The sequence below is a fragment of the Ursus americanus genome, chromosome 2, assembly GCF_024610735.1.
Source record: "Ursus americanus isolate L20-20 chromosome 2, mUrsAme1.1.p, whole genome shotgun sequence".
Lineage (NCBI taxonomy): Eukaryota > Metazoa > Chordata > Mammalia > Carnivora > Ursidae > Ursus > Ursus americanus.
The window spans coordinates 54,507,227-54,533,814 of NC_142128.1; the positions used below are offsets into that span (position 1 = coordinate 54,507,227).

General features: G+C 41.6%; 1 protein-coding gene across 9 annotated transcripts in view; it reads left to right on the forward strand.

The window, feature by feature from the left end:
- Positions 1–26,588, forward strand: part of ESRRG (estrogen related receptor gamma) — a 607,049-nt gene that overhangs the window by 3,930 nt on the left and 576,531 nt on the right. The gene's annotated exons all lie outside the window — the stretch shown is intronic.

Here is a 26,588-nt window from a genome sequence, read left to right on the forward strand (position 1 = left end):
CTTAGCCCAAGACAATAAGCCCCCAGCCCAAGGTCTCTGGCCCTGGCTGGCTAGTGGGTACGTCTGCTCTCCCAGTGACTGACTTGAGCTTCTTAGCCTCCTCAGCTCCTAGTCCTCAGTCACATTCCCAGACCCTGTCCCCAGGGTTCTAGGACACGAGTTACTCAGAAGCTGGGTGAAGATGAAAAGGCCGAGCTTGCTCTCTCCCACTCCCAGCCATTCTGCCTGGGCATAAGATCTGGGGCCTGAAGGTGCATGGGGCGCGCCAGGCTCCCGGACTGCTCAGCGGGAAGAGTGCTTGCCTAAAGCCTTCTGCTACCAGGAATTCTGGGAACCCGTAGGGCTTTTTCCGGTCTCTGATGGGATCTTAGAACTTGGCAGCTTCCTGGCTTAGCGAAGTAAAATAAACCTGCCCCGAGCTCTGGCTTAGCTCTCTCCTCTGCTGCTGTGCTGTGGGACCCTAGTTCTTGCCAGGCTTCAGGTTCTTTTCTGGCCCCACCCTTCTGTGCTCTGTCTCTGCCACCTGCTGGCCTCCAGGACCCCTGGGGCTTTCCCCCCCTCTGGCAGGGGTCCTGGATAGGAAGGACCCTAAGTTTTCTACCAGAGTGTGAGTAAAGATGACATTCCACCATCCAGACAAAACTAGAGAGTAAACTTAGTGTATGAAGGGAGTTGAAGGCATAGAAGGAGGAGGCCTATTTGTTTCCAGACGTACCAGTGAACAGAAGAGCTACTATTTTCTCCAGAATAGTTCATGTTTTCAAGGAAGTCTGGAAAGTGGCAGGATAAGGGACTGGCTCTTTAAATTCTTTGGATCTATGACCTATAAATCTTGAGAAGTGGCCATAAGCAGGGAAACAATGTACCAGGGCTCCACAGATTTGGCCGTGCACCTCCCCCCTCCCCAGTTGACAGTCCCTAAATCATGTATTCATGGTGCCATGAGCAGCTCTGTCCCAAGGGTGGGAAGATCAGCCTAAACCCTCCCAGACCAAGAGAGTGTTCTGAGCCCTAAAACTTTCAGTGGCACTCTGCCAATCCCTGTCTCCTTCAGCCTCACCCTTAATCCCTTGGCTACCATCCTGTTCTCTCTACAGTGAAGCTGGGTCACCTGCGGACTACTTGGTATTAGAACCAACACCAGTTGCCCCTCTCCCTTTCCCCAGCCAGAGATTTGACTGGAAACAAAAAGTACTGTACTGGTGTGTGTGGATGGATGAAGGTAATGGCACCTTTCCCTAAAAGTTTGGGCAACTCCTTTCCTTGTCGACCTGAACAATCTTTCTTGGGTCAGAAGCCTCAGGACTCCAGCTATGGGGTAATTCCTAGCCTATGTGTTCTCTCTTATAGAGACTGCTTTTCCTAGGAAGTGAGAGTTAGAGGAGTTGAATACTGTCTCCTTCAGGATTCCATTTATCATTAAATTTAACACAAATCTGGGAAAAGACCTGAGGCCTGAAAGAAAAATGGAGAAGGGGAATTCTGGAGAGCAGAAAGAAGAGCTAAATGACTCTGTTTGACAAGGAATTTCCATTAACTCAGTGCTTTCTTCTTTTTTCTCACCTGTTTAGCTCCATTTCTCCCCCTTAAGTGAAAAAATAAAACTCTCAGCTTAGATGACTGTTTTGGCTAAATGTTCAGACATATACTCTGCCTGAGTGTTTTTAAAATTTGGCCACTGAATATATAATGCTACCTGCAAAGTCTTCTATGCACTCTTCTGTCTCCCTTAATTTTGACCTAAAATATAAGCGTTTCTTTTCATCACATTCTTGTTTACCTTCAACAGGTTGGTTTTAGTTTCTAAATTTCTCAAATTTCCTTGCAATAACAGTACATGAACCAGATTTGTTCAGCTTCTGTGAGAAGGGATTATTCCCACCACAATTCTCCAGGTAGTTCTGGTTAAAACTGCCTTTACTTTTCACCTCAATGAGACACATACTTGAGATGAAAGTGGGTTTCTTTGTTTCAAACATGAGTTATTCAAGTGCTTGCTCTGTTTTCCCCTTTTGCCTATTTGGAATAATTCTGGCCATGTTAACTTTTAAATAGTTCTGTCATAAAATGTAAACATGACTTTTTAATATAGAAGTTTCCTTTGAGATTAAAAAAATCATGGCTTATGTTAAAATTGTTTAACATAATTTTAGGAAATTGTATCTTTGAATTCATTGACAACTAGATTTCTTTTTAGAACTTTCAGTGTAAGTTTGTCATGATTCGTTACAGTAGTATCCTCTGATCTAACTGAGTCTGCTTTCAACTTCTTAACAAGTATATATTCAAATGAGATTTTTTTTTTCCCAGCTTAAATTTTTTTTCATTTCCCATTGTATAACCCAGTTGACAGGAAAGTTTGCAGGACAGCAAAAATAAATTTGGAGCACATAGTATATTCTTCTGACCCATTTAGATAATCTCTATTTTATTGTTAACATTTTAATAGTAAAAAAAGACATTTCTTTTTGGGAGCAAATGTGTGTCTCTTTTGGGAGGAGGCTTACTGGATAATCAGTTTTTTCTTAATGTTTTTTTTTTTGCTTTTTCTATTAGACATATCCATGTTTCTTATTAATCTCTTGTAAATTAATGAAAGATACAAATTACTGACTTATGATAAATTGTATCCTTCCCCTTACCAGAGTCATCAACATTCTGTTATTTCAAATTAAACATTTTAATATAATTTAGAAGGGAGAATATAATATAATTTAGAAGGTTCCCATATCTATTCATTAATCAGTGATGGCCAAATTGGCTAAACTATTGACAAGAAACTTTTGGACATGGAGACGTAACATCAGAAAAGAAATTTCTACGGGCAAACTGACAAACCAAAAATGCCATTCAAGAGCAAAAGGCTAATGGTAAATGGCACAGTGAAATAAAGGGAATAAGGACAACTTGTCAGCCACTGATCTTCTCCTTAATATCATTTGGGTGATATACCACGTGAAATTACTTTGTACGGGGAAAAAGCAGCTGCTTGTTTTCCTACTGAGGGTTCAAACCAGTATTTTTTTTTTAATGAGATAAAATTTCAGATAAAATTAAACATTTAAGCCATTTTATTTTATTTATTTTAAAAAATATTTTATTTATTTGTCAGAGAGCACAAGTGAGGGGAGTGGCAAGCAAAGGGAAAGGGAGAGGCAGAGGGAGAAGCAGGCTCCTCGCTAAACAGGGAGCCTGACATGGGCCTCGATCCCAGGACCCTGGGATCATGACCTGAGCCAAAGGCAGACACCCAACTGACTGAGCCACCCAGGGGCCCCAACATTTAAGCCATTTTAAAGCATATGACGTAACTGCATTTTACTAGATTCGCAATGATGTGCAGCCGACACCACTGCTTTAGTCCGTGTTCATCACCTGTACCCACGAGGCAGTCCCCTGTTCCTCTCTCCTCTCCATCCCTGCCAGCCACGCATCCGCATTCTGTTTCTATAGATTTGCCTGTTCTGGACATTTTATAATTGAGATCCTTTCACATTCAGCCTTCTGTGTCTCGCTTCTTTCCCTTAGCATCATGCTTCAGCGTTCATCGATGTTGTGGCACACGTCAGTACTTCACTCCTCTTTGTGGCTGAATAATATTGGATTTTATGGATATACCACATTTTGTTTGTATATACTGGGTTGGTGCACTTTTGGGCTATTACGAAGAATGCTGCTATGAGCGTCCGCTTACAAGGTTTTGCTTGAATGTATGTTTTCAGATCTGTCAGGTATAGTCAAATTCTTGGGGCGTACCATAATTCTATGTTGAACTTTTGAGCAAGCCCCATACTGCTTTCCACAGTGGCTGTACAATGGCACAGTCCTACCAGAAACATCTGAGAGTTCTAGCTTCTCTACATCTTAACCAACATTTATTTCATTTTTATTAAAAAAAATATATATTAGGGGGTGTAAGTGGTATCTCAGTGTGGTTTTAATTTGCATATTCATAATGACTGCCGATGCTGAGCATGTTTTCATGTGCTTATTGGCCACTTGAGTATCTCTGTTGGAGAAATGACTTCTCACTGTCTTTGCTCATTTTTTTTAATAATATTTTTTTTATTATATTAGTCACCATACAGTACATCCCTGGTTTCCGATGTAAGGCTCGATGATTCATTAGTTGCATATAACACCCAGTGCACCATGCAATACGTGCCCTCCTTACTACCCATCACCAGCCTATCCCATTCCCCCACCCCCCTCCCCTCTGAAGCCCTCAGTTTGTTTCTCAGAGTCCATAGTCTCTCATGCTTCATTCCCCCTTCTTTGCTCATTTTTTGATTGGGTTCCTTGTCTTTTTATTGTTGAACTGTAAGAGTTCTTTATATATTCTGAGTGTTAGATACTTATCAAGTATATGACTTGCAAATACTTATATTTTCTCCCATTCTCTGGTTTCTCACTTTCTTTTCTTTTTTAAAAAAAGATTTGTTTATTTATTTATTTTAGAGAGAGAATGAGCACGAGCAGGGGAGGGGGCGGAGGGAGAGACTATCCAAGCAGACTCCCGCTGAGTGTGGAGCCGGACGTGGGGCTCCATTTCAGAAGCCATGAGGTCAGGACCTGAGCTGAAACCACAAGTTGGACATGTGAGGGACTGAGCCCTCCAGGCACCTCTGGGTTTTTCACTTTTTTGATAATGCCCCATAATTCATAAAAGTTTTAAATTTGTATAAAGTCCAATTTAGCAATAGTTATTTTTGACAGTAAGTGCTTTTCTCCTCCATGAGAAGACTCATATTTAAACATAACACACAACAAATATTTAATACTCTAAACCCTAAAAAAGAGAAGACTTTTCTGTAATGCCCAGATGATGACTTTGTGCGATGCAGGTTATCAGGCACTACATACAGTTACTGCTGTTGTTCAAGACAAGGAAACAGGTATGGCTACATTGACCTTTTTCTTCGAAGAAGTCTTGAGTTATTCAGATAAGGTGTCTACCCTGCTGAATGAAATCTTTTATCCCAAGAAGACAATTGTTGTTTTTAAAAAAATTATCATTATCAAATTCATCTACCAAGAAATTTTAAATAGTCTCCTCTGTTTAAATGACATTAAGGATCTGCCTTAAGCCAACAACAACCAGGAAAATCAAAGAAAAGGTTGACAGGGTGTTCCTAACTTAGCAGTTTCTATACACAGCCACGCACAGGCCTGTAGTCAGGTGATGTATTTGTAAAGTCCCTGCGTGGGAGAAAGGCCTTGGAGTCAGAGAAAAGAGAAACTAAAATATTGCAATGCAATTTAAAAGCAAAACTTAATAAAAGGGGAGGAATATCGATACACATTACTGAATGTAAAGGTTTTGCTTATTCTCTCAAATTGGCTGCCTTTGAGTAATTAAGGTAGGGGTTAAAAATAACCAGACAGTAGTTTGTATCAGATCTCTGTTTTATTTCATTAGTTATTGAGTAAGAAGGCTTATGGTGAATGCGGATTGAGACATCTCTGATTCCGTCCATTAGAAGTCTGGGACCCGATTTCTACATCTGTTATTTTATGGAATATGCTTTTGGGTAAATTACCAGACACTTTCTAAGTGTGCACGCCCAGAGTTCCTGCATGAGTCACACAGCCATGAACAGCCCTGAAGGATCCTGAGGGAAAGTCCATGTCCTTGTCTACCCAGCAGCACGTTCGTCGACAGTTACGGTGGGGAAGAGGTGGGGTAACACGTGTGAAAATTATAAGGCATTTTGAAGTTTAAGTGTGAGCTTCCTTATATATGTGGCACTTGCAATAGCTGTTGTCCTGAGATTTAATAAATATTAAACAATTAAGTTCTTAAACAACCCTATGAGGTTGATACTGTTCTTTTCTGCCCCTTTTACAGATGCGAACACTAAGTACAGAGTTTTATATAACCTTCTCAAGGTCATGTAGCTGATAAGTGACAGAGTTAAATTTTGAGCCTGGGCAGTCTGGCTTTAGAGTCTGTGTTCTTATTACTGCTTTCTGCTGCTTACGTCTAAAATCTAGAGATTTCTGTTCTTTTTTTTTTTAAGATTTTATTTATTTATTGGACAGAGAGAGAGACACACAGCGAGAGAGAGGACACCAGCAGGGGGAGTGGGAGAGGGAGAAGCAGGCTTCCCGCTGAGCAGGGAGCCCTATGCGGGGCTTGATCCCAGGACCCTGGGATCATGACCTGAGCCAAAGGCAGATGCTTAATGACTGAGCCACCCAGGCACCCTCAAATCTAGAGATTTCTGATGAAAATTGGAGTCTCTGAATTAATTGATACAGTAAATATTTATTGGGTGCCTATTATGTGCCCAAAGTCTCTGGAAACATTGGAAGATCTAGGAATGCCGGGACTTCATTACTGTATTCTCTTCATGGCAATAGTTAGCTGAAATCCAGCTGTCACTGCCATCTTTTGTTGGGGTCACCAAACTTGGCTTGATTCATTTACTTGTTTACCTGCATGAGCCCTATAATCAATCACATTTGTTACTTGCTAACATGAGACACAGGCAAGGAAAGCAGATCGCAACCAGAACATTAAGCACAAAGGCAATGATAAACATCATGGCATGAATTCAGTTTTCCAAGTTCTCTTGCCGCTATCATTCACAACAGGTCAATGAGCCAACAAAATGTATTGGGTTTCCTCCGAATGCTTGAACGGTGGGATAAACACTTAAAATTTGAAAGTTTAACATCAGCAGGGCAAGAAAAACCAACACCAAAAAATGATGACAAATTAATATATAGGAAGTATGGTAATACTTCCACTAGTTGGAAATTTTAAATCATCTTTTAGGCAGAGATTTTTCAGTCATAGAATTTGTTTTCTTATTTTATAAAGAAAAGGGAAATAAGCAATACTGGATCTGTGTCAGAAGGCAGCTTAAGAATATACTGCAAAGTTAGGAAACAATCGACAGCATCTGTAGTGTTTTCAAAGGATTCTTGTAGGATGATTGAGCAGTTTTCATAGCGATTACCCTGGGTGCTACAGGCTCCAGAAGAGTCTTCAGAATGGAGAGAGAGAATTAAATATGCTGAGTACTGGATAATTGTTACGTGTATTCCATTGCCTTCTACTTTTTGAACAATGATTAATATTTTTATTTTTTAAATTTTTATTTATTCATAGATATATAATTATATATGTATTTATTTACTTTTAAAGATTTTATTTATTTGGCAGAGAGAGAGAGCACAAGTAGGGGGAGCAGCAGGCAGAGGGAGAGGGAGAAGCAGCTCCCTGCCAAGCGGGGAGCCCAACATGGGGCTCGATCCCAGGACCTGAGCTGAAGGCAAATGCTTAACGACTGAGCCACCCAGCTGCCCAAGAGCAATGATTATTATTAATGAAGGTACTTGATAAGCAAGAACCACCTATGTAAATACATAGATGCCAACTAAAGAGTTAATTCTAGCTGTTAGCCCACTTATGAATGAAGAGTTTACTTTTTGAAGGTCTGGTACCAAGCAGAGGAAATTTTTTAACATTCTGTATGTGGTGGCCAATGTCACATAGTTTGGCTTTCACCATGCTTTGGCTAATTACCGTGTCCACAAGCATGAGCCAAATGTTCTGAGGGACAGTTTGCCGGGTTGACTGATACAGATGCATACACCATTGGTCCAGCTCTGTTTTGTCTGTCTTTAAGTAATCAGCAGAAAATCTTTCTGTGTCGAACACTTGCTGTGATAGAGCTTGTTTAATACCATAGAACGTTAAAGTAACTGTGAACTTATTGATTTGTTAAACAATATGTGTGAGTACCTGCTAGGTTTCAGGGCAGGGTGTCATAAATGCTTTCCCCTTATCCAGTGCTATGAGGTGGGTGGGTAGGAGCTAGGTATCTAGGTTAGGAAGTGGATTATGAGTCCCACAAAGAGGGAAGTGGAGCTGGGTGATTAATGCCGTGGCCACGTGAGTAGTGGGGATGCAGAGCTGAGCCTCAAACCAGGCTTCTGATAACAAGTCAAGGACCCCTCTTCCATAGTGTCTCTTGTTCAGCGTTTCTAACAGTGCGTTCCACGGGAATACCTGTGTCAGAATAACCTAGAATATTTGTGTAAAATGTGGAGTCCTGGGCTCTGCTCTAGAAAAACTCTGGAAATACTGAATCCCCAGGACTTAGTATTTTTAACAGCCCCCTCAGTAGAGTTTTTTTTTTTTAAGATTTTATTTATTTATTTGCCAGGGAGAGAGAGAGAGAGAGGGCACAAACAGGGGGAGCAGCAGGCAGAGGGAAAAGTAGGCTCCCTGCTAAGCAAGGAGCCTGACACAAGACTCCATCCCAGGACCCTGGGATCATGACCTGAGCTGAAAGCAGACACTTAACCAACTGAGCCACTCCAAGCGTCCCTCAGTAGATTTTTTACACACAGTTAAGTTTGTAAGCATCACTGGTCTAGATACTAAAAATTTTGAAATATGTGGTCAGGTTATTTTGACGCTAACAGAAGATAGTTTGAGAACAAAGGAGAAATTTTCTGACCACAAACAATAAATGCCCGTGTACTCTTAACAGTAACCTCACAAACTGGGATTTAAATATGTGATTCGAAGTGATCTTCCTATGTGGGGAGGTTGTCTTTATTTAGACTATTCCATAAAGATGTAAATAGTTTTATAAAGCATGTTCTGTGGGACCCTACTTCCACAGGATATTCATTAAGTCATCAGGTATTAAAGTATCCAGTCCTATGTTAAGCAGTTGAGGAACAGCAGTTGAAGAAAGCAGTGTGGACTCTGACCTCATGGGACGCACAGTCTATTGAGGAAAGATGTGAGTAAGTGTTTCGCCCCAGGGCTCCTGGGTCGTTCAGTTGGTTGAGCCTCTCCCTTGGGCTCAGGTCATGATCTCTCTGGGTCCTGGGATGCAGGACTCCTTGCTCAGTGGGGAAGCCTACTTCTCCCTCTTCCTTTGCCCCTCCCCTTGCTCATACTCTAGCTCTCTTTCTCTTCCTTAAATAAATAAATAAAATCTTAAAAAAAGGGATGCCTGGGTGGCTCAGTTGGTTAAGCATCTACCTTCGGCTCAGGTCATGATCCCTGGGTCCTGGGAGCGAGTTCCATATTGGTTCCTTGCTCAGCTGGGAGCCTGCTTCTCCCTCTGCCCCTCCCTGCTACTCATGCTCTCTCTCTCTCTCTCGCTCAAATAAATAAATAAAATCTTAAAAAAAATAAGTGTTTCGCCCCAGAAGCTTTCATGTAGACAAATACATTTGGGTTCAATAGGTGTCATCATGGTAGGAAATGTCAGAACCTTCAATGTACTAGTATGTGCTATGAATATCTGGGAGAGGACTGTTGTTTGTGATGTTTTCCAGACTCATCACAGGATCCTTCATATACAGAACAACTCCTAGGGCTCGTGTTCTACAGAATCCCTTTTGGATCTCACTCTGCTTACACATTTCAGTGAGATCCTGTGTCCCCTTGTGTCCCGCCCCCCCCCAAAGGCCCAAATCTGTGGCACTGGTATAGATTTGAATCATATCTTAACAATGGAATCTCACTTCACGCACCCCCCCCCAGGCCCCGCCCAGGGTAGTTTTGTTCTGATATTCTAATGAGCACGGGGATAAGGGATAGGCAGACTTTAGTCAAAGAGCTAGTGTCCAGGAATTTGATGAGCTTTAGGCTGTCTTGGAGTTGGACTGGGTAATGAATTTGAACATGGAGTGGATCCCTGGGTATGTCTCTGCTCTCTCCAGCTGGGGAGTAAATGTGGAAGGATGGCTTCAGGTTCCTTCAGGGACCCTGAGACCATCTGGGAGCATGTGGTGTGAGAAGAGTAGTGTTCCTGGGGGTCATAGACCAGTCTCTCTACTGTGTGTTATTTGAGGAATTAATTAATTGAGGAATACCCAGCCTTTGGTTAGGTGCCTACGATCAGATTCTTTGCCGAGAAAGCCCTGCTGCCTGCCTGCCTATGTCTTGTCTACTTTTGCCAGGATTGTTGTAGGGAAAGGAAAACATAGGCATTTTCAGTGGACCACCTCATGTCCAATGACTGCCCATTTTTTTTTTTCTTCTCTTCTTTTTCTGAGTCAGTGGCTGTATCTAAACAGAACAACGTGACTTGGCCACTGCTCAGGTAACTCAGAGACGTGTGTTCACCTGATGGATGGATTTCAATAGTTGGGTTGTTGACATTTATCAGATTACCCAGAGAACTGCCACATCACCACCTTGACTCACGCATGTGGAGAGTTCTTAAAGAAGCCTCTTCAGATTTGTTTGTTTTTCTTAGTTATGATAATATTGAAAGATATGTTGCTTAATTGTTCGTTAAGTATGTGCTTTGTTCATAAACAGGTTTCACCACACAGGCTTCCCCGTGGATACACAAAGTGAAATAAAGAAATGTAGCAGTATCCCAGTAATTCAGATAGTCATCCCCTGAGTATATAAACACTCGAAACAAAGTGGGTTTTCCCCCTTGCCAGAGTTGCTGGAGTAAGTGTTCACCTTTTCATTCTTTGAGGAGATCCCCGATCTCTGAAGTGTCGGTGTCTTAAGTTCAGAGTCTAAGTTCAGTTTGCTTTTTTAATCACTGTGAACAAGAGGAGTTAAATGCAGTTGTTGTCTTCAGGGAGCTTACATCTTAGACTTGGAGGTAGTCAGGCCGGGTGAGTACGTATATTGTTCTAATACCAAACAAATACCTGATAAATGCTAAACGAAAGGTTCCTAAGTATGGTGATGGTGGTTCAAAGGACTTTAATGGCCATGAAGAATTACAACAAGCAGACTCCCAGAGATTGCTTTGAGATTAGTCTTTAAAAATGGGTAGACGTGGAATTGTAGCAGAAGAGAGACAAAAAATATGCTTAGGGTTTTGTATATAAAGACAAGAATGTGAATAAAGGCATGAAAATGGGAAAATATAAGGCCTATTTGGGACACAGAGGTGAGTTTAGGATGGAAGTAACGGGGAAGAAGATAGGATCTAACATATTGAGGGGCCCTTAGACATGATATACTGTTAGGTGTATTATCCATTCATTTTTGCTTTTCATCTTCAAGACAGCAGGGAAGTTTATGTTTGAGGCCATTGTTCATCAGAATATGTGTACCATTTCCTTGTGTAGTATTTCCGCCGGGAAGTGACTGCCAAGGGGGTAGTATATTTCCCAGGTCCCTTTGCATCTAGTTGGGGCCAAATGATTGCTTTCAACAATGAAGTATGCAGTAACTTTCAGGCTAACGTGGTTTGGAAGCATGTGTGCCCTTTCTACCATGGACTGTTGAAGGGAAAAGCCTGTAAACAAAGGATTTCAAGATCCTAGGGGAGCAAGAGTTACTGGATGGAGGAGCCTGGGTCCTGCTCAGTATGCAGTTGAACTTCACATAAATGAGAAATAAATTTCTTGGTGTTAAGCTACTGAGATGTGGAGATTTAACTTTATAGCAGCTAGTTACCTTAGTTAATACAGATATTATTACAGGTTTATATACTATAGGCTTATAGATGTAACTCACTCAGAATCACATAGATTAAAAGTGAGGCCAGGATACAAGCCAGGTCTGTCTTCAGAGTGCTTCTTTTTTAATTCTATTCCCATAGTTGTAACTACTATCTGTATGCTAATAGGTATCAGTTCTCCACTGTTGGTCCAGACTTCTTTTTGGAGGTCCAGACTGCTATAGGCAGATGCCTACTAGATTTCTCTACTTGAAAGTGTGTATTAATTACGGCATAAAATAAATGCTTTTAAATTAGATTCCAGGGTGCTTGGGTGGCTCAGTCAGTTAAGCATCTGCCTTTGGCACAGGTCATGATCCGGGGGTCCTGGGATGAATCCCTCATCGCATTGGGCTCCCTGCTCAGCAGGGAGTCTGCTTCTCCCTCTGCTCCTCCTGCCCCTTGTGTGTGTGTGGGTGTGCTCTCTCTCTCTCTCAGAAAAATAAATAAATAAAATCTTTAAAAATAAATTAGATTCCAATATGCAATGGATTAAGTAAAAATAAAAGATCCCTGTAGAATAAGGGTTTTTAATGGAGTGCTTGGTCTGGCCTGTCTGCTTCATTGACCCATCGGTTCTTTCCATGGTTTTCCTGCTAACCCAACACCTGGTTATCTGAGAAGAAATCCAGGACAAGCAATTTCCTTTTAAGCAAATGACACAGAGCTTACATACTTTGGCTCCTATTCCATTGTCAAGAACTTAGTCATATGGGCATAGGGAGGCCAAGCCGTGTGGTCACTAGTAGGTGGTTCTGTGCTCAGCTGAAACAGCATTAGATGAAAGAGGAGAAGGATGTCAGAGGACAGTCATCATTCTGGCATGAAGGCCCTCAGATAGTAAGCCTCAGTGGGTTCAGAAACACACTCAGCTATCTACCCAAACTGAGTTCTCATCTCGTACTCCCTAACTCGGCGAATGGCCGCCCCACCCTCCCAGACGCCCAGAGACCGCAGTACTGGTATACTTTGACTTTTTCTCTTACCTTATTCCCCATTATCAGTCGTTTTCATCTCTTTTGAAGCTGCCTGCTCCGCTTAATCCCCTAGTACTGCCTTGGTTTTGGGCTGTATCGTCCCTCACGTAGACTTGTAGGATGGCCTCCTAACTGGTCACCCTTTCTCCAATATCAACCTATCAAGGACATCCTTCACACATGAGAGTGATTTTTCTAAAATGCAAATCTGATGATCATTTTACTCCCTTTTTACAACCCTTCAGTGATTTCCCATGGCAAAAGTCCAAATTGCTTTGCAGAGCACAAAAGGCCCTCTGTGGTTTAGTCCCCGAGTCTCTCCAGCCTCATTTCTGACACTTTACTGTTCCCCTCCTCCAAACAGATCACACCCACAGCTTCAGTTATACTGAGCTATGTCTGACTGTTTCATTTCTTTGTGTCTCTGCTCATGTGTTCCTTCTGCCTAATGAATCATTATATACTTTTTAACACCCGACACAGCTGACACCTCGTCTGTGGCATAGCTCAACTTTCTGTAGGCAAAGTTCAGCACTGTTTCTTTGTCATTTCATGTATCCCACGGATTTTATTGAATATCTGTCCCTTTTGGGCATTGTGCTGAGCGTTGGATGTGATGGGGAGAAGGAGAGACGGTCCCTGCCCTTGTGGGGTTTATAGTCTAATGGCAGAGTTGGACATTGGTCAGATATTCCCACAAACAAACATAAAATTACAACAGTGATAATAACTATGAAAAACAGAAAAGGGCACAGGGTTAGCCCATAATAGGAGAATTTGACTTGGTAGGGGAGTACGGGGGAGACTCTCACCAGGGAGGTGCGCTTAAATGGAAATGGAATGAAAAATTCACTGGGTGAGAGAATTGGATTGTAGGTAGAGGTAGCAGTGTGTATGAAACCATTATGTTAGGAGGGAATTTGGGATTCTAGGAGAGGAAATGTTTCCTTTGATAATTTGGGGTTCCTGAATGGGTCTGAAAATTAAACTGACAAAGACAGATGGACAGGAGGAAATTGCATACACTTATTTAATGTAAGTTTTATGTGACATGGGAACCTTCATAAGGAAATGAAGACCCAAAGAAATGATTAAACCTGAATGTTTTTGTTCTAGGTTTGAGTGGAAAGCTGTAGAAAGATATGATAGGGCAAAGAGTATGAGCTAAGTGTGGTAAACTGGGAAAAACAAGGCCTGTTCATTTGGATTCTTCCCATTGTCCCTCCATCTGGGAGACAAGAATGTTCCTTTCCCATGGGTACAGACAGGGTACCTCTCACATGAGGGGCTTATAATCTGCTTCAGGGGAGAAGCATGGGGGAAGGTCAGAGAGACCTTCTTGCTTCTGCTGTTTGCTTAGTCTCCCTTCAGCTTAAAATATTCAATATGCCAAGATACCATATTTTGGGTAGCATGTCCCAAATGCCATCCGAATACATGAAGGAATTGAATAAAGACCAGGTTCAGTAGGGACATGGGTGGGGAAATGAGGTAGAGGACGAGGCAGAAGTAACTAGAGACTAGACACTGAAAAAGCTCATAAGCTGTGTGAAGGAGGGTTCTTCTTATTCTAAGAGGAATAGAAAGCCATTTAAAATGAGACAGAAGATCATGATCAGGGTTGTTGTTTGTTTTTTAAAAGAATTCATCCTGGCTACAGTGTGAAGCATGAGTCTGAGAGTGAGCTGAGTGGATAATGGTAGATTTGTTGGTTCAAATGAGAGATACTGATGTATTGAATTAGGGTTGTGATAATAGGGATGAAATAATTCATATTTAGGATTAGGTGGAGGGAGAAGTGGTATGAAGGCTGGTCCCTGTGTTCCAGATGGATGACAAAGCCAGTCATGGAGATAAGGAACACTAGAAGAAGACTAGTTTGGACAGAGTTTGAACGTGAGGTGCCTTGGGGATATCTAGGAGGAGTCATTTCATTGTATCTTAAGTGTACTTCTATCACTTCACGTATACTGCATTATAATTACTTTTGTGTGTATTTCTTTTTATTCAACTGAACTTTCTGAAGGAATGAAGCAGCATTTACATTATTATTAATATTCATTTTTGGGTCCCTAGTACCTATTACTATAGTTTATACATAATACTTTCCCAGTAAACGTTGGTGAATAAATGATCTAACTGACCCCGAAAGCCCACACAATTTCTCCCACATCACTAATAAGGGCAGGAAAACACTGGAAAGGCAAGCTGGCACTCAACTGTAGAGTGTTTTCAGTCCCTGGCTAAGAAGTTACATTATGACACAACATGTAATTAAACCTTAAGTTTACATTTACTCTCCAATTCAACCTTTCTTTCAAATAGTGCTTTTGTTATTTTTAAGACCATATAATGTTTACTCAAGGGACGTTCTCTCCTAAGTAAATCAAAGCCAGCCAAGCTACAAAAAAAGCACAGAGATCATACTTGGAAAATGAACTATGCCTTTATGTTACAGGGCTAAATGAAATTAAAATGAATCTATTGGAAGAGGGTTGGCAGATACAAAGGAAATGTAACCAGGCCTATGTGTTTTTTCACTCTCTTTTCATTTTATATTGGAGGTTAGCATGCAGTCATTAGGGCAGATCTGGAGAGGGACTCAGACATTTATATGGTTGCTGGGTTATTTTCACAGCATGGATCTGAGGGGATTCAGGTGGAAGGGCTAGCACCATTTCTTGGAGTCAGAGCGATAAAACAGTATTTGAATCTGTTGAATTTAGTAGCAGTCATACAAACAGCCTCTACCTAGAGTGAAACCAAGCAAAGTCTATAAATGCCCTGTATCGTGTTTGGGATGTGGGCCCCCTACAACTGGCTTGTGCAAGGCCTTGTTTGAACTGTTTGTGCACGGTGGTGCATGGTGTGGTTTCAGTTTCATTAACCCAGACGAGAATGAGAATTTTTTGTACTCTAACCCTGAAATGGGATAAATCATCCCTTATTGTTTTATTAGGAATCTATACAGCTGACCCTTGAACAGTATAGGTTTGAACTGTGTAGGTCCGTTTAAAAAAAAATAAATCTGATACAGTGCTGTAATTGTATTTTCTCTTCCTTATGATTTTCTCAATATTTTTTTTCTCTAGCCTACTTTATTGTAGGAATACAGTATAGAATACATATAGGATACAAAATATGTGTTAATTGTGTTATCAGTAAGGCTTCTGGTCAACAGTAGTAGTTAAGTTTATGGGGAGTCAAAAGTTATATGTGGATTTTTTACATTTGGGGGGTTGGCACCCCTAACCTCTGTGTCATTCAAGGGTCAACTGTATTTCTTAAGGCCCTATACCTATCTCACCCCCACATGAAATAGGCAGATAACTGGGACCAAAGTGTGCATTTTCCCTCTTTCTATGCATTTTTGTGTGATTCATTTTCTTTCTTTGTAAGATTGTATGACCCCTATCTAACGTAAGCAGAGGGAATAGTGGTTGGCTTGAGTGAATCCAGAGTTTCTTCCTGTAGACGCTAATGATGGGAATCAGAATAGAGTATCATGTGACTGGTGGTCCAATCATATCGATTTTAATGACTGGCTGTGGCAAGAACTACTAAATACAGCTACAGACTCTGAGGCCAGGTCTACACCGTGCAAAGTGTAGACCTGGCAGCTCTCCAGTAACTTCGGGCCACAAAGTTGGCCACGCTGAATAAAATCTTAGAACTGTTGGTGTTCACATTAAGAAGTTTAGTAGAGTGGTTAAGAGCCCGGGATCCAGAATCAGACTGCCCGGGTTCATTTCTTCCCTTAGCTACTTCCTAGTGGTATAACCTTGGCCCTCCAGCTATACGTAACTCTTTGTTTCTCGGTTTTCCCACATTAAGATGAGGTTAGTAATATAGTTACTGTGCAGGGCTATGGGGAGAATTAAAGGCATTCATATCAGTGAGATGCTTTCAACAGGGTCTGATACACAGTAAGTGCTAAATAATTTCTAGCTACTGTTATTACATTAGCAAGATGCTTAAGATGTGGGCTTTGTAGAGACAAAAGATTTGTGAAAGCAAGATCCATGCAACTCTTGGTGAAATGTAAAGAATTTTGAACTTTTTGGTGAAGCACTAACTATACATCGTCTCTTGACCTTTGAAACTGAATTATTGTAGAGACTGCTTTCTATAAATACTCTCTGAAAGTATTGCAAGTATCAAAAAATATTCTAGAGAAGTTGAAGATATAGGTGTCATTTAGTGAAGGGTAAAGGCCTCAAGACAATTCAGTTTGGTGAAGAGAAAGCCAAAGGAAATTTACCTGGGTGAAATTGGAAATGGGTTTATTAACAATTATAATGATATCAACTGTTTATTGAGTGTTTACTAGACCATAAGAACTTTAATTTCACTTAATTCTTTAATTTTGCTTCATTGTTAAAAAAGATTTTATTTATTTATTTGAGAGAGAGACAGAGCACGAGTGGGGGGGTGGGGGGCAGAGGGAGAGAGAGAGAAGCAGACTCCCTGCTCAGCGGGGAGCAGGGAGTCCACCTTGGGACTTGATCCCAGGACCTTGAGATCATGACCCAAGCTGAAGTCAGATGCTTAACTGACTGAGCCACCCAGACACCCCTAATGTTGCTTAATTTAAAAAATTATTTAACTTCATTTAATTCTCACAAAATTTCACAAAATATTATCTCCATTTTATATATAGCTAAATTGAGGCCAAGAGAGGTAATGTAGCTTTCTAAAGTTCCAAAGCTGTTTAATACCAGAATCTGGATTTGAACACAGTTATGATAAACTGGAAAGCCAATATTTTTAACCACTATGATTTCTTTCTCTCTCTATGCTGTTATATATATTAATAAGGATCATCAGTATGGCACTTAAAGCACTTTAAAAGCCCTATGGGGGGTGGTGCCTGGGTGGCTCAGTCAGTTGAGCGACTGACCCTTGCTTTCAGCTCAGGTCTTGATCTCAGGGTCGTGAGATGGAGCCCTGAGTCAGGCCCTGTGTTAGGTCCTATGTAGGCATGGAGCCTGCTTGGGATTCTCTTTCCCTCTCCTTCTATGCCCACTCTCTCTCTAAAAAAAAAAAAAAAAAAAAAAGGCATGTGAGTTAAGTATTCTTTAAGTCCTGATTTTACAGATAGGAAAGTGGAGGCTTAATGGAGTCGATTGACTTTCCCAGGATGATTCAGTTACTGCATACCCCATTTGTAAGCCTCCAAAATTTCTAATTTATCCACAACCATCTAGCATTAGATATGCTTGCCAATTCCATATTTATCACGGACCCAGTGGGCTGATGTAGGGAGAAGGAGATGTGACAGAAACACCAGTGGGAAAGTGATTCAAGGAGGGCAGGCAGCAAGTGGAGAGAAATGCAGAGCTGTAACTATCCTGCATTATCTCTGCAAGGTAGAAATATCTAACTTGGTTTTTACGTTCTCCATGACCTGATGACTAACTCCTTTTATTTTCTGTTTTTTGCTAATGATGTCAAAATTATAACAGAAAATATTTAAGTTAGACTTTAGTAAAAATATTCTGAGTGTGTGGGTGTTAAAATTCTAAGGGGTTATAGAGACCTGCTTTTCCCCATGAGTTTGTAAAACATGATAATCATCCTATGTAATAGCATGCCATATTTCAAGAAAGCATCATTAGGGTCAGAACATTCAGCTATTTTTTTTAAAGAATTTATTTATTTGTTTGAGAGAGAGAGAGAGAGAGAACAGGTGGAGCAGCAGAGGGAGAAGGAGAAGTGGGCTCTGCCCTGAGCAGGGAGCCTGATGCGGGGATCGATCCCAGAGCCCTGGGATCATGACCTGAGCCAAAGGCAGATGCTTAACCAACTGAGCCACTCAGATGCCCCAATGGTCAGCTTTTTGATAAATATTGTCAGTAAGTCCAATAGATACTGCATGAGTTAGCACATTTCTTTAAACACAGCAAGCAGATCATGGGTTGTTTTTAGTTTGGTTTGAATTAGCAGCAAATCATTATACTGTAATTGGGAACTTGCCAATGAGATGACAACCAGAGTTAGGACTTGCCAGTGATCACTGTTATCTGTGGTGATGGCTTTATATGTGCATTCCTCTTAAGATAATTAAGATATTTGTATCCAGAAAATGGAAAAGTGCCTATCTTAATGTATTTTATCTATAACACTTACATAGAATGCAGACTTTTTTTTTTTTTTTTTGAGAGAAGAGAGTGGGAGAGTGTGTGCATGAGCAGGGGGGTGCAGAGGGAGAGAGAGAATCTTAAGCAGACTCCACACTCAGCGTGGAGCCTGATGTGGGGCTCGATCTCAGTGACCCTGAGATCATGACCTGAGCCAGAATCAAAAATGGAACACTCAACTGACTGAGCCACCCAGGTGGCCCAAGAATGCAGGCATTTTAACAGGCTGAGTATGAGATCAGGATCTTGGGGAAAAAAACCCCTCATATTAATAAGTCTTTCATTCAGTCTTTCTTCCTCTCTGTATCCAAAAAGTACCATTGAGAAATAGCCCATGGATTGGAAATTCGCCTGCTATAAATTCATTCATTCATTCACTTATTCATTAGATTTATTTCAAACAGCTATCAAATATTAGATACTGTTCCAGGTGCTGGGGAGTGAGTGAAACAGACAAAAGTTTGTGAGTTCATGGAGCTTATATTCTAGTACAGAGACAGTTGGCAAACAATATGAGTAGGTATGTAAATGGGATATAAGATCATTGTAAGTGCTATGAAGTAAAAAAAAAAAAAGGAAAGGAGATATGGAATATTTGGGAGGGTGAAATTTGGGTCAGGTGGACAGGGAAGGCGTCAACGAGAAGCGAGTTTTGAGTACAGACGTGAAGGAAATGAGGGAGCCAGCCTTACAGGTTTCTGGGGGGAAGAGCATTTCAGGCAGAGAGAACAGCAACAATAGAGGTGCCGTGGGAGGAGCAGCCTGACACGTTTGAGCAAGGAGGACCCTGACACGGGAGCACAGTGAGCAAGAGGAGGAGTATGGGGTGGTGGGTTTACAGGTTCTGTGGGGCGCTGTAGGTCAGAATTTGTAGAATTTGACTTCCGATCATGCCAAAGGCAGGTGAGTGTGGGCAGAGAGGAGCTGTTTGGGAACATGCGTGGATGACATTCTTTTCATTTCAACTGATGTTTATTGAATACCAGCCACATGGCATGCACTGTGCTGTACTCTGGAGGCCCAAAGAAGAATGATAAATATATTTCCCTCAAGTTATTCAGTCTGGTAGAGAAGATAGAAAAGTTAAAAACCCTTAAGAACACTGCACTCTCAACTTCCTTCTTTCAAGTGAGTCTTACACAGGTCTGGCCCAGCCATATTTTTCCTAGAAGCTGAGGGAAGGCTGACAGTGATACATCATGAGACCCCCCTCTCTCAGCAAGTGACTGCCCATTTCCTCACTTCCCCACCTGCCACACACCTCTCCGGAGAAGAGAAGACGCCGTTAGCTCTCCAACATTTTAGATTGGCATGCACAAGTGGCAGTGTATTCCATCGCCTTGAAAAGGTTCTTGATCAAGTTCTTGAAAAGTTGTAAATAAATTGAAATTGGGTCCAGGTGAGCCCTAATCAGGGTGAATTCCAAGTCATCAGTGATGCCAATAAATCTGTGACTTATCTTGTGAAATGAAAAAGCACCTCACATTGGTTCAGTAAGGCTAAACTTTCTCACCCTGCGCAGTAAGAGATAGCCGTAATTAGACACCTCGGTCTGGGAGCACTAATTGCTTTCAGCCTTGCCCAAGTTGCTGCGTCGCAAGAGTATAAGATCTTTCTGGCTGACAGGCCAGTACTGCCTTCTGCATCCAGGTCAGGGCATATTGATTCTTTCCTTCTTGGTTATTCCTGGTTGATTTCTTCTACCTAGCACTTAGTTACCGTTTCATACATCAAACTGGCAGGAAGCTTCAAATTTTAACCATTTGTCTTTTTGTGGTGCCCTGTAAGTCAAGATCTCTGATCTGTGTGGTGAGCCTTATCTTTAACTATTGTTAGGGGTGCCACTCTCTTCGTCCAAATTCTTAAAGGGAGGAGTAGCAAAGGAATTTCAGGCATCTTTAATCAACCACGGTTTGCCCTCTAGTAACAAACTAATTATATTCTTCCCGAATGAAAAATACTCTCATTCCCTCCCAAGGCCCTCAGAAACTTTTCCCATTGTAGCGTTGGTGTAAACGTTAGGATTTTCTCATCAAAGTCAGATCCACACATGGATGGGGCTCCCCAGAGGGCAGTTCCTTGAAAATGGTTTCTCTTAATCTGAAGACCTGTGAACTAAAGAGAGAAAGCTATTGCCCCACCCACATTCCCCACTCAATATACAGGGTGTGCAGGGGTAAGATGACTGCTGTACACACTGGCATGCAAAATGGGGGAGGGGGGCTGGGAGGTACACAGTAGTTACTGACCCATAGCAATTCTGAAATTGAGCAGGTCTCATGCTGCCCGTTCCTTGCTTACAGTCCAGGCCTGCTCCCTGAGTACGATTCTCTGAGGGTCTGGTCTCTACCCTTTGATATCTTGGTTGCACCTTTGAGTCAGCCTTCATGAAAAGAAAAAAAAGAAACAAGGCCCATGTTTGCAACTGGATAGTTTTGTCAGCCTGTTTCCTGCTGGTAGAGGGTTGGGAGTCTAAAGGCTCTTTTCATTTTGTATTGTCTGTCTTAGCCCTTCTGATACAATTCTCTTAAAAACATATGGATTTCCTGTGACTTATTGGCATTTACTCTGTTAGTCAAAAGTCTCACCTACATATCCCTCCAACACACAGGCTTCTTGGTCTTGAGTCATGTGTGAGGCTAGTATGCAGAGTAACGCCTAAGAGGCTTAGAAGTTCCATTGTTTAACAGAGAGGGTTTATGAAACTTGCTTTTAGAACCTTAAAAAGCCCTTTTTAGAGCTGAAAATTTCTTTTTTTTTTTTTTAAAGATTTTATTTATTTATTTGACAGAGATAGCCAGCGAGAGAGGGAACACAAGCAGGGGGAGTGGGAGAGGAAGAAGCAGGCTCATAACGGAGGAGCCTGATGTGGGGCTCGATCCCGTAACGCCGGGATCACGCCCTGAGCTGAACGCAGGCGCTTAACCGCTGTGCCACCCAGGCGCCCCAGAGCTGAAAATTTCTGTGGGGCACCAGCTCACATCATTCTGAGGTCTTAATACAGACTCTAGGATTGATCTTTATCTTGATACAATTAAGCATTTCTTGCTTGGAGAATCCTTTTTCGAGAGAGGCTAGAAATGAGAAACCATTTCTTTTGAAACCCAGCAAATCCTGGATCTAAACTCCACTAAAAAAAATTGAACAGTATTTTCTTTAATCCATTTCTGTCTTCTTGAATTTTATTAGAGGTGGCTAGAAGAAGCCAGCTAGCACTTTCAACAATCTCCCCAGAAATCTTAGTCATATCCTCAAGATCACTAAGTACTCTGTTTTTTTTTTTCTGTTTCCCACATCATTCGAGGCAAGGGTTTGATAACTGTTCTGCCCATATATAATTCAGGTGCCCTTTTCTGCAGCCTCCCACACATTCCCCGTCCTAGTCCCCATCTTCACGAGGCCCTTCCAGCTTTCACTACCCATCTCCTTGAGGCCCTAACAGCCAGTGTTTGCCACTTGGTCCCAAAGTCAACGTAACACATCTTAGATTTTTTTAGATAGAATCCCACTTCTGGAAACAAATTTTACTTCAGTCGTATATGGCTATATGAAAACTCACCCCAGAACTTAGTGGCTTAAAACCATCACTTTATTTTGCTCATAATTTTGTGGATCTGGAATTTGGAAAGAGCTTGGCTGGATAGTTGGTGCTTAGGGGTCTCTTCCGAAGTTGCAGTCAGATGTTGGTCAGGGCTATGGTTACCTGATGTGGCTGAACTCCAGATGTGTCACTCACAAGGCTGACAGTTGATGCTGGCTCTTGTCTGGGACCTCAGGTGGGGCTGCCAACCTGAGCATCCATATATGGCTTCTCCTTGTGTCATGGCTCCTCACAGCATGGCAGCTCGATTCTAAGAGGGAATGCCTTGAGAGAGAATGTTCCAAGAGATCCAGAGAGTTGCTGCAAAGTTTCTTATGACTCAGCTTTGAAAGTCCCAGAATGTCATTTTTGGTGAATTCTAATAGCTCAAGTGTAATGGATGGAACTATTATCCTTCCAATGAGAAGAAGAACAAATAATTTGTAGCCCTCTTTAATTTCCCACATTGATTCTCAGAGCCCTCCCAAGCCTCTCTCCTTTTGGGGAGATAGTGGTGACATGTGTGCTTTCTGAGAGCCAGTATCTGGAAATTTGGGAGCTTGTTCAGGGGAATCTGTGGTCTAGGGGAGGTGCACAAAGAATTCCAATCCAGAGAAGTCTTCTTGCTGGAAGCTTTTTGCCCTGAAAAAGTAAGTTTATGAAATCTTGCAAAGCTTTACAAGATGCCTTCTTTCTTCTGTGGCTCATTCATATTTCCTGTATTTTGAATGCCATGGACTAATCTGCACATAAATGTTGAAATTATGTGACTCCTTGTCAGAATGGTCCATTTGTTCACGTCAGCTGGACAGTCCGTCCTATTTTACAGTCTTCACCAGGACTCAGTGACCTTTTAAGAGTAGTGTATCAAAATCTTGACCTTTTGTTTTGGAGAGCTGGGTGCTAAGAAGGCTGGAGTGGTAAAACACTGTGGTTATATCCCCTGTGTGAGGGGGTTTGGCAGGCTCCTGAGCTTATGCTAGCCATGGAGGCTTAATGGCACTCAAGGTGTATGTTGGAGGGGGTGAAAGTAGGCAGCCCAGGGCACTTTCAGTAAACCTTTGTCTTTGTCAGACGTTGTGCCATCTTGGGCTCCTGGTCCCCAGTGACTGAGTTCTATCCTACTTCTTAAAAAAGGACCTAGCCCTAGAATACTTTTTCTATATGGCTGCACACTTGGAGCAAACAATAAAGAAAATTCAGGACTTTTCTGAAGCAGGCTGGACATTTGACCTCTAACCCCAAGTGAGATTAAAGACAAGACGTGAGTGGAAGCAGGGCTGACGCCAGCAGGGATGAGACTAAAGCCAGGAGTCACTTGGGCAAAATTCATGATCAGCCACATGCAATGGAAGCTGAGAAATCACGGCCAAAATCAAAGTCAGTGATTCCCTGTGGTCAACAATAAACTAGGTTTGGAGGATGAGATGAAGAAAGGGGCGAACAGGCAGGTGTTTGTCATGGTTAGGACAAGCTGAAGTTCTGTGAATCAGGAGGGCAACGTGGTGAAGCAATCACAAATCGGAAGGCCAAATGGACAAGTGTAGGTGATTTGAAGGGATTTCCTTGCCACAAGTGTGGCATAGTGGTTTCAGCTCACTCTGATCAACTGATAATTGCTTTCCAGAGTGATATGTTGAGAACAAGTCAGGCCATGTTCGGTATGTGCGTGAAAGGGTGCCATCATTGATGGCCAGTGTCTGTCACGGTGCCGAGACTGGGTGGTGTCATCTGTGGCCAAGCTGATGAAGAGGAGGCTGGCACGTGAACTTCAGGATGTGATCTTGGAAAGCTCTCTAGTGAGCAACAAAGTACGAGAGGGGAAGTGGCTTGAAATTAGAAACTAATTGAACGGGAATGATTTACCCCATAACAAGGTCACAGTTCATGTATCTGAACTTAAAGACCCTTCATGATGGGTCTGGAAGCCAGAAATTAAAACTTCTCAGAGTTATACTAACACCAGAGCTATTCATGAACTATGGCCATGTAACCACTGGCCTTTGGGATTTTTTGGCCTTTTCTTCCACTGATGTTTTTAATTTTGCTAACCTCACCTGTCTCTGTCCCGCATTTTTTCTTGATCATTGGATGACTTGGGATTTCTTCATTTATAGTATTTGGTTCCTTCTGCTCTGAGGGCAGGTGGATGAAAGCAACCTCCTCTAACAACCCGCAGGGCAGGGGTGTGTCTGCTGATATTGGGAAATGTGTCGTTTCAGAAACTACGTTAAGCAGGTTTTGATACGGCACCTGGAGAGAGTATCCCCTTCCACCACCGTTAAAAATTGAGAATGTTTGCTATTCCCAGGCTCCTTTGATGATATATCCAGAACTACTGGGTGTTTCACCTAGTTCAGTCCGGAACATAAGCAAGCAAACATATCTGAATGTATCTGACTGTAAGGAAAAGAAAAAGGACCTTGGCTTTGTACTTCATGCCTGGGCTTACGATGGTCTCTGGATCTGGACCTGTAGGTGTTGAAAGGGAGTATATGGAACGGAGTGTAGAGTTTGTAGCCAATTTCCTTTGTGTTTTCGCTCAATAGCCATGTAAAGCAGCCTTGCATGGCATCCAAATGAAAGGAAATTCCCATTCCATGCCATAAATTTCTCTTGGAATCTTTTCTTCACTAATTTATGCACATTCATTCTTGAACACCTGGGTGGGAAAATCAAGCTGATGCTCAGCTCTTGTGCATTTGCTGTTGTCCCAAATCTATCTGCTGGGTTAAGTCCTTGTCTTTTAGATTATCAGATTATATTTTGGGGTACAGGCTAGCAGATATCATATGCCCATGCAATCTGTTCAAAATAAATTATTGTAATGATTTTTTTAAAAAAGACCCATTTGATTTAATTATCAGAGTTCTGGCCAATACCATCAGAGAGCTATCATGAACTATGGAAGTCCATGTGGTAGAGCAATTATATTTGTAGGAGGAGATGGGGAATGACACAAGGAGATAGTATTTAGGAAGAGATTTTGAGGATGGGTGGGATTTTGACAAAGAGAAATGTCGGTGGAGTTTGAGAGGGAATCAAAAGTTTGGACATAGTGGCCATCGTATCTGGTTTTGTTTGAATAGGTTAAGAGTGTGTGTGGTAAAGAATTAGGACAAGAGCCAGGAAAGGTTTTTAAAAATTGTGGAGAGATTTGAATATCAGTTTGGGTATTTGTTTTTAATTTGGTAAGTTATGGGGAGGTACTGAATTTTTTAAAGCATAGCTGTAATACTATCAAGAGTTGGGAACGACATGCTTTAAGTAGAGTTCATCTGACATAGGCCACTCTGTTTATGAAGATTTTTATCTATATAAGCACATAAATATGTACATATAAATTTCCACAGCCAAAGGAAAAGGCTGTATTTTATGGCATAAAATTATATTTTTTGGCTCTGACTCAGCAGTCATAAAATCTAACTATTTCCAAGCATAAGAAAGATGGAAAACACTCTTTATAACATCTTAAATAATTGTATGGAGGCCAATCCCATGGCCCTTGTGCATAAGTAGCTCACACTGAATTTTAGGGGCGTTTTTAAAATACATTTCAGCATTAAGTTTGGGCCTAGAAACAGACCATATATCTAATAGGTAACTTCTCAGTGAACTTCCAGCCCTATTGCCTACAATGAAATGTTCATATATGCATTTAAATGCAACTATTAAGAAGAACTCGAACTTTTTCCTATGTCTGTTGACTAATAAACAAACTTTCCAAACCAAGCCCAAAGGGAAAAAAGTACAATATCTATGTATAACTTGCAGCTTCCGGGTTAAAGGAGATGGTTAGAAATCACACAGGACTCTCTATTAAGGAAGCATTGGTATTTGATCCTGTCACGCAAAAGTTATGGTCGTGCTTTGAATGCTGGATAATGTCATCACTAATAAAAATTAGTGTGACCTAAGCTGTTAATCCAAGACAGAAAAGTTGGAGTCATGCAGAATCTTACCAAGTGTTCTTAGGAAGACAAGACTTGAAGTACAGTAGTGGCCCCTTATCTGTGGGATTCGCTTTCCGTGGCTTCAGTTACCTGTGGTTGACTGTGATCTGGAAGCAGATGGTCTTTTTTTCCTGAGGAATCATTAGGAAATCAGCAGTAGCCTAGCACTGCGTCACATCTCACTGACCTCATCGCGTAGGCATTTGGTCATCTCACGTCGTTGCAAGAAGGGTGAGTATAGTACAGAAGGATACTTGGGGTGAGAGAGAGACCACATTCACATAACTTTTCTGACAGTATTATAACTGTTCTATTTAATCATTATGGTTGTTTATGTCTTACTGGGCCTGATTTATAAAGTAATCTTAATCACAGATACATATGGATGGGAAAAACAGTATATATGTAGAGTTGGGTACTATCTGTGGTTTCAGGGATCCACGGGGGGGTCTTGAGACATACTCCCGCAGATAAGGGGAGACTGCTAT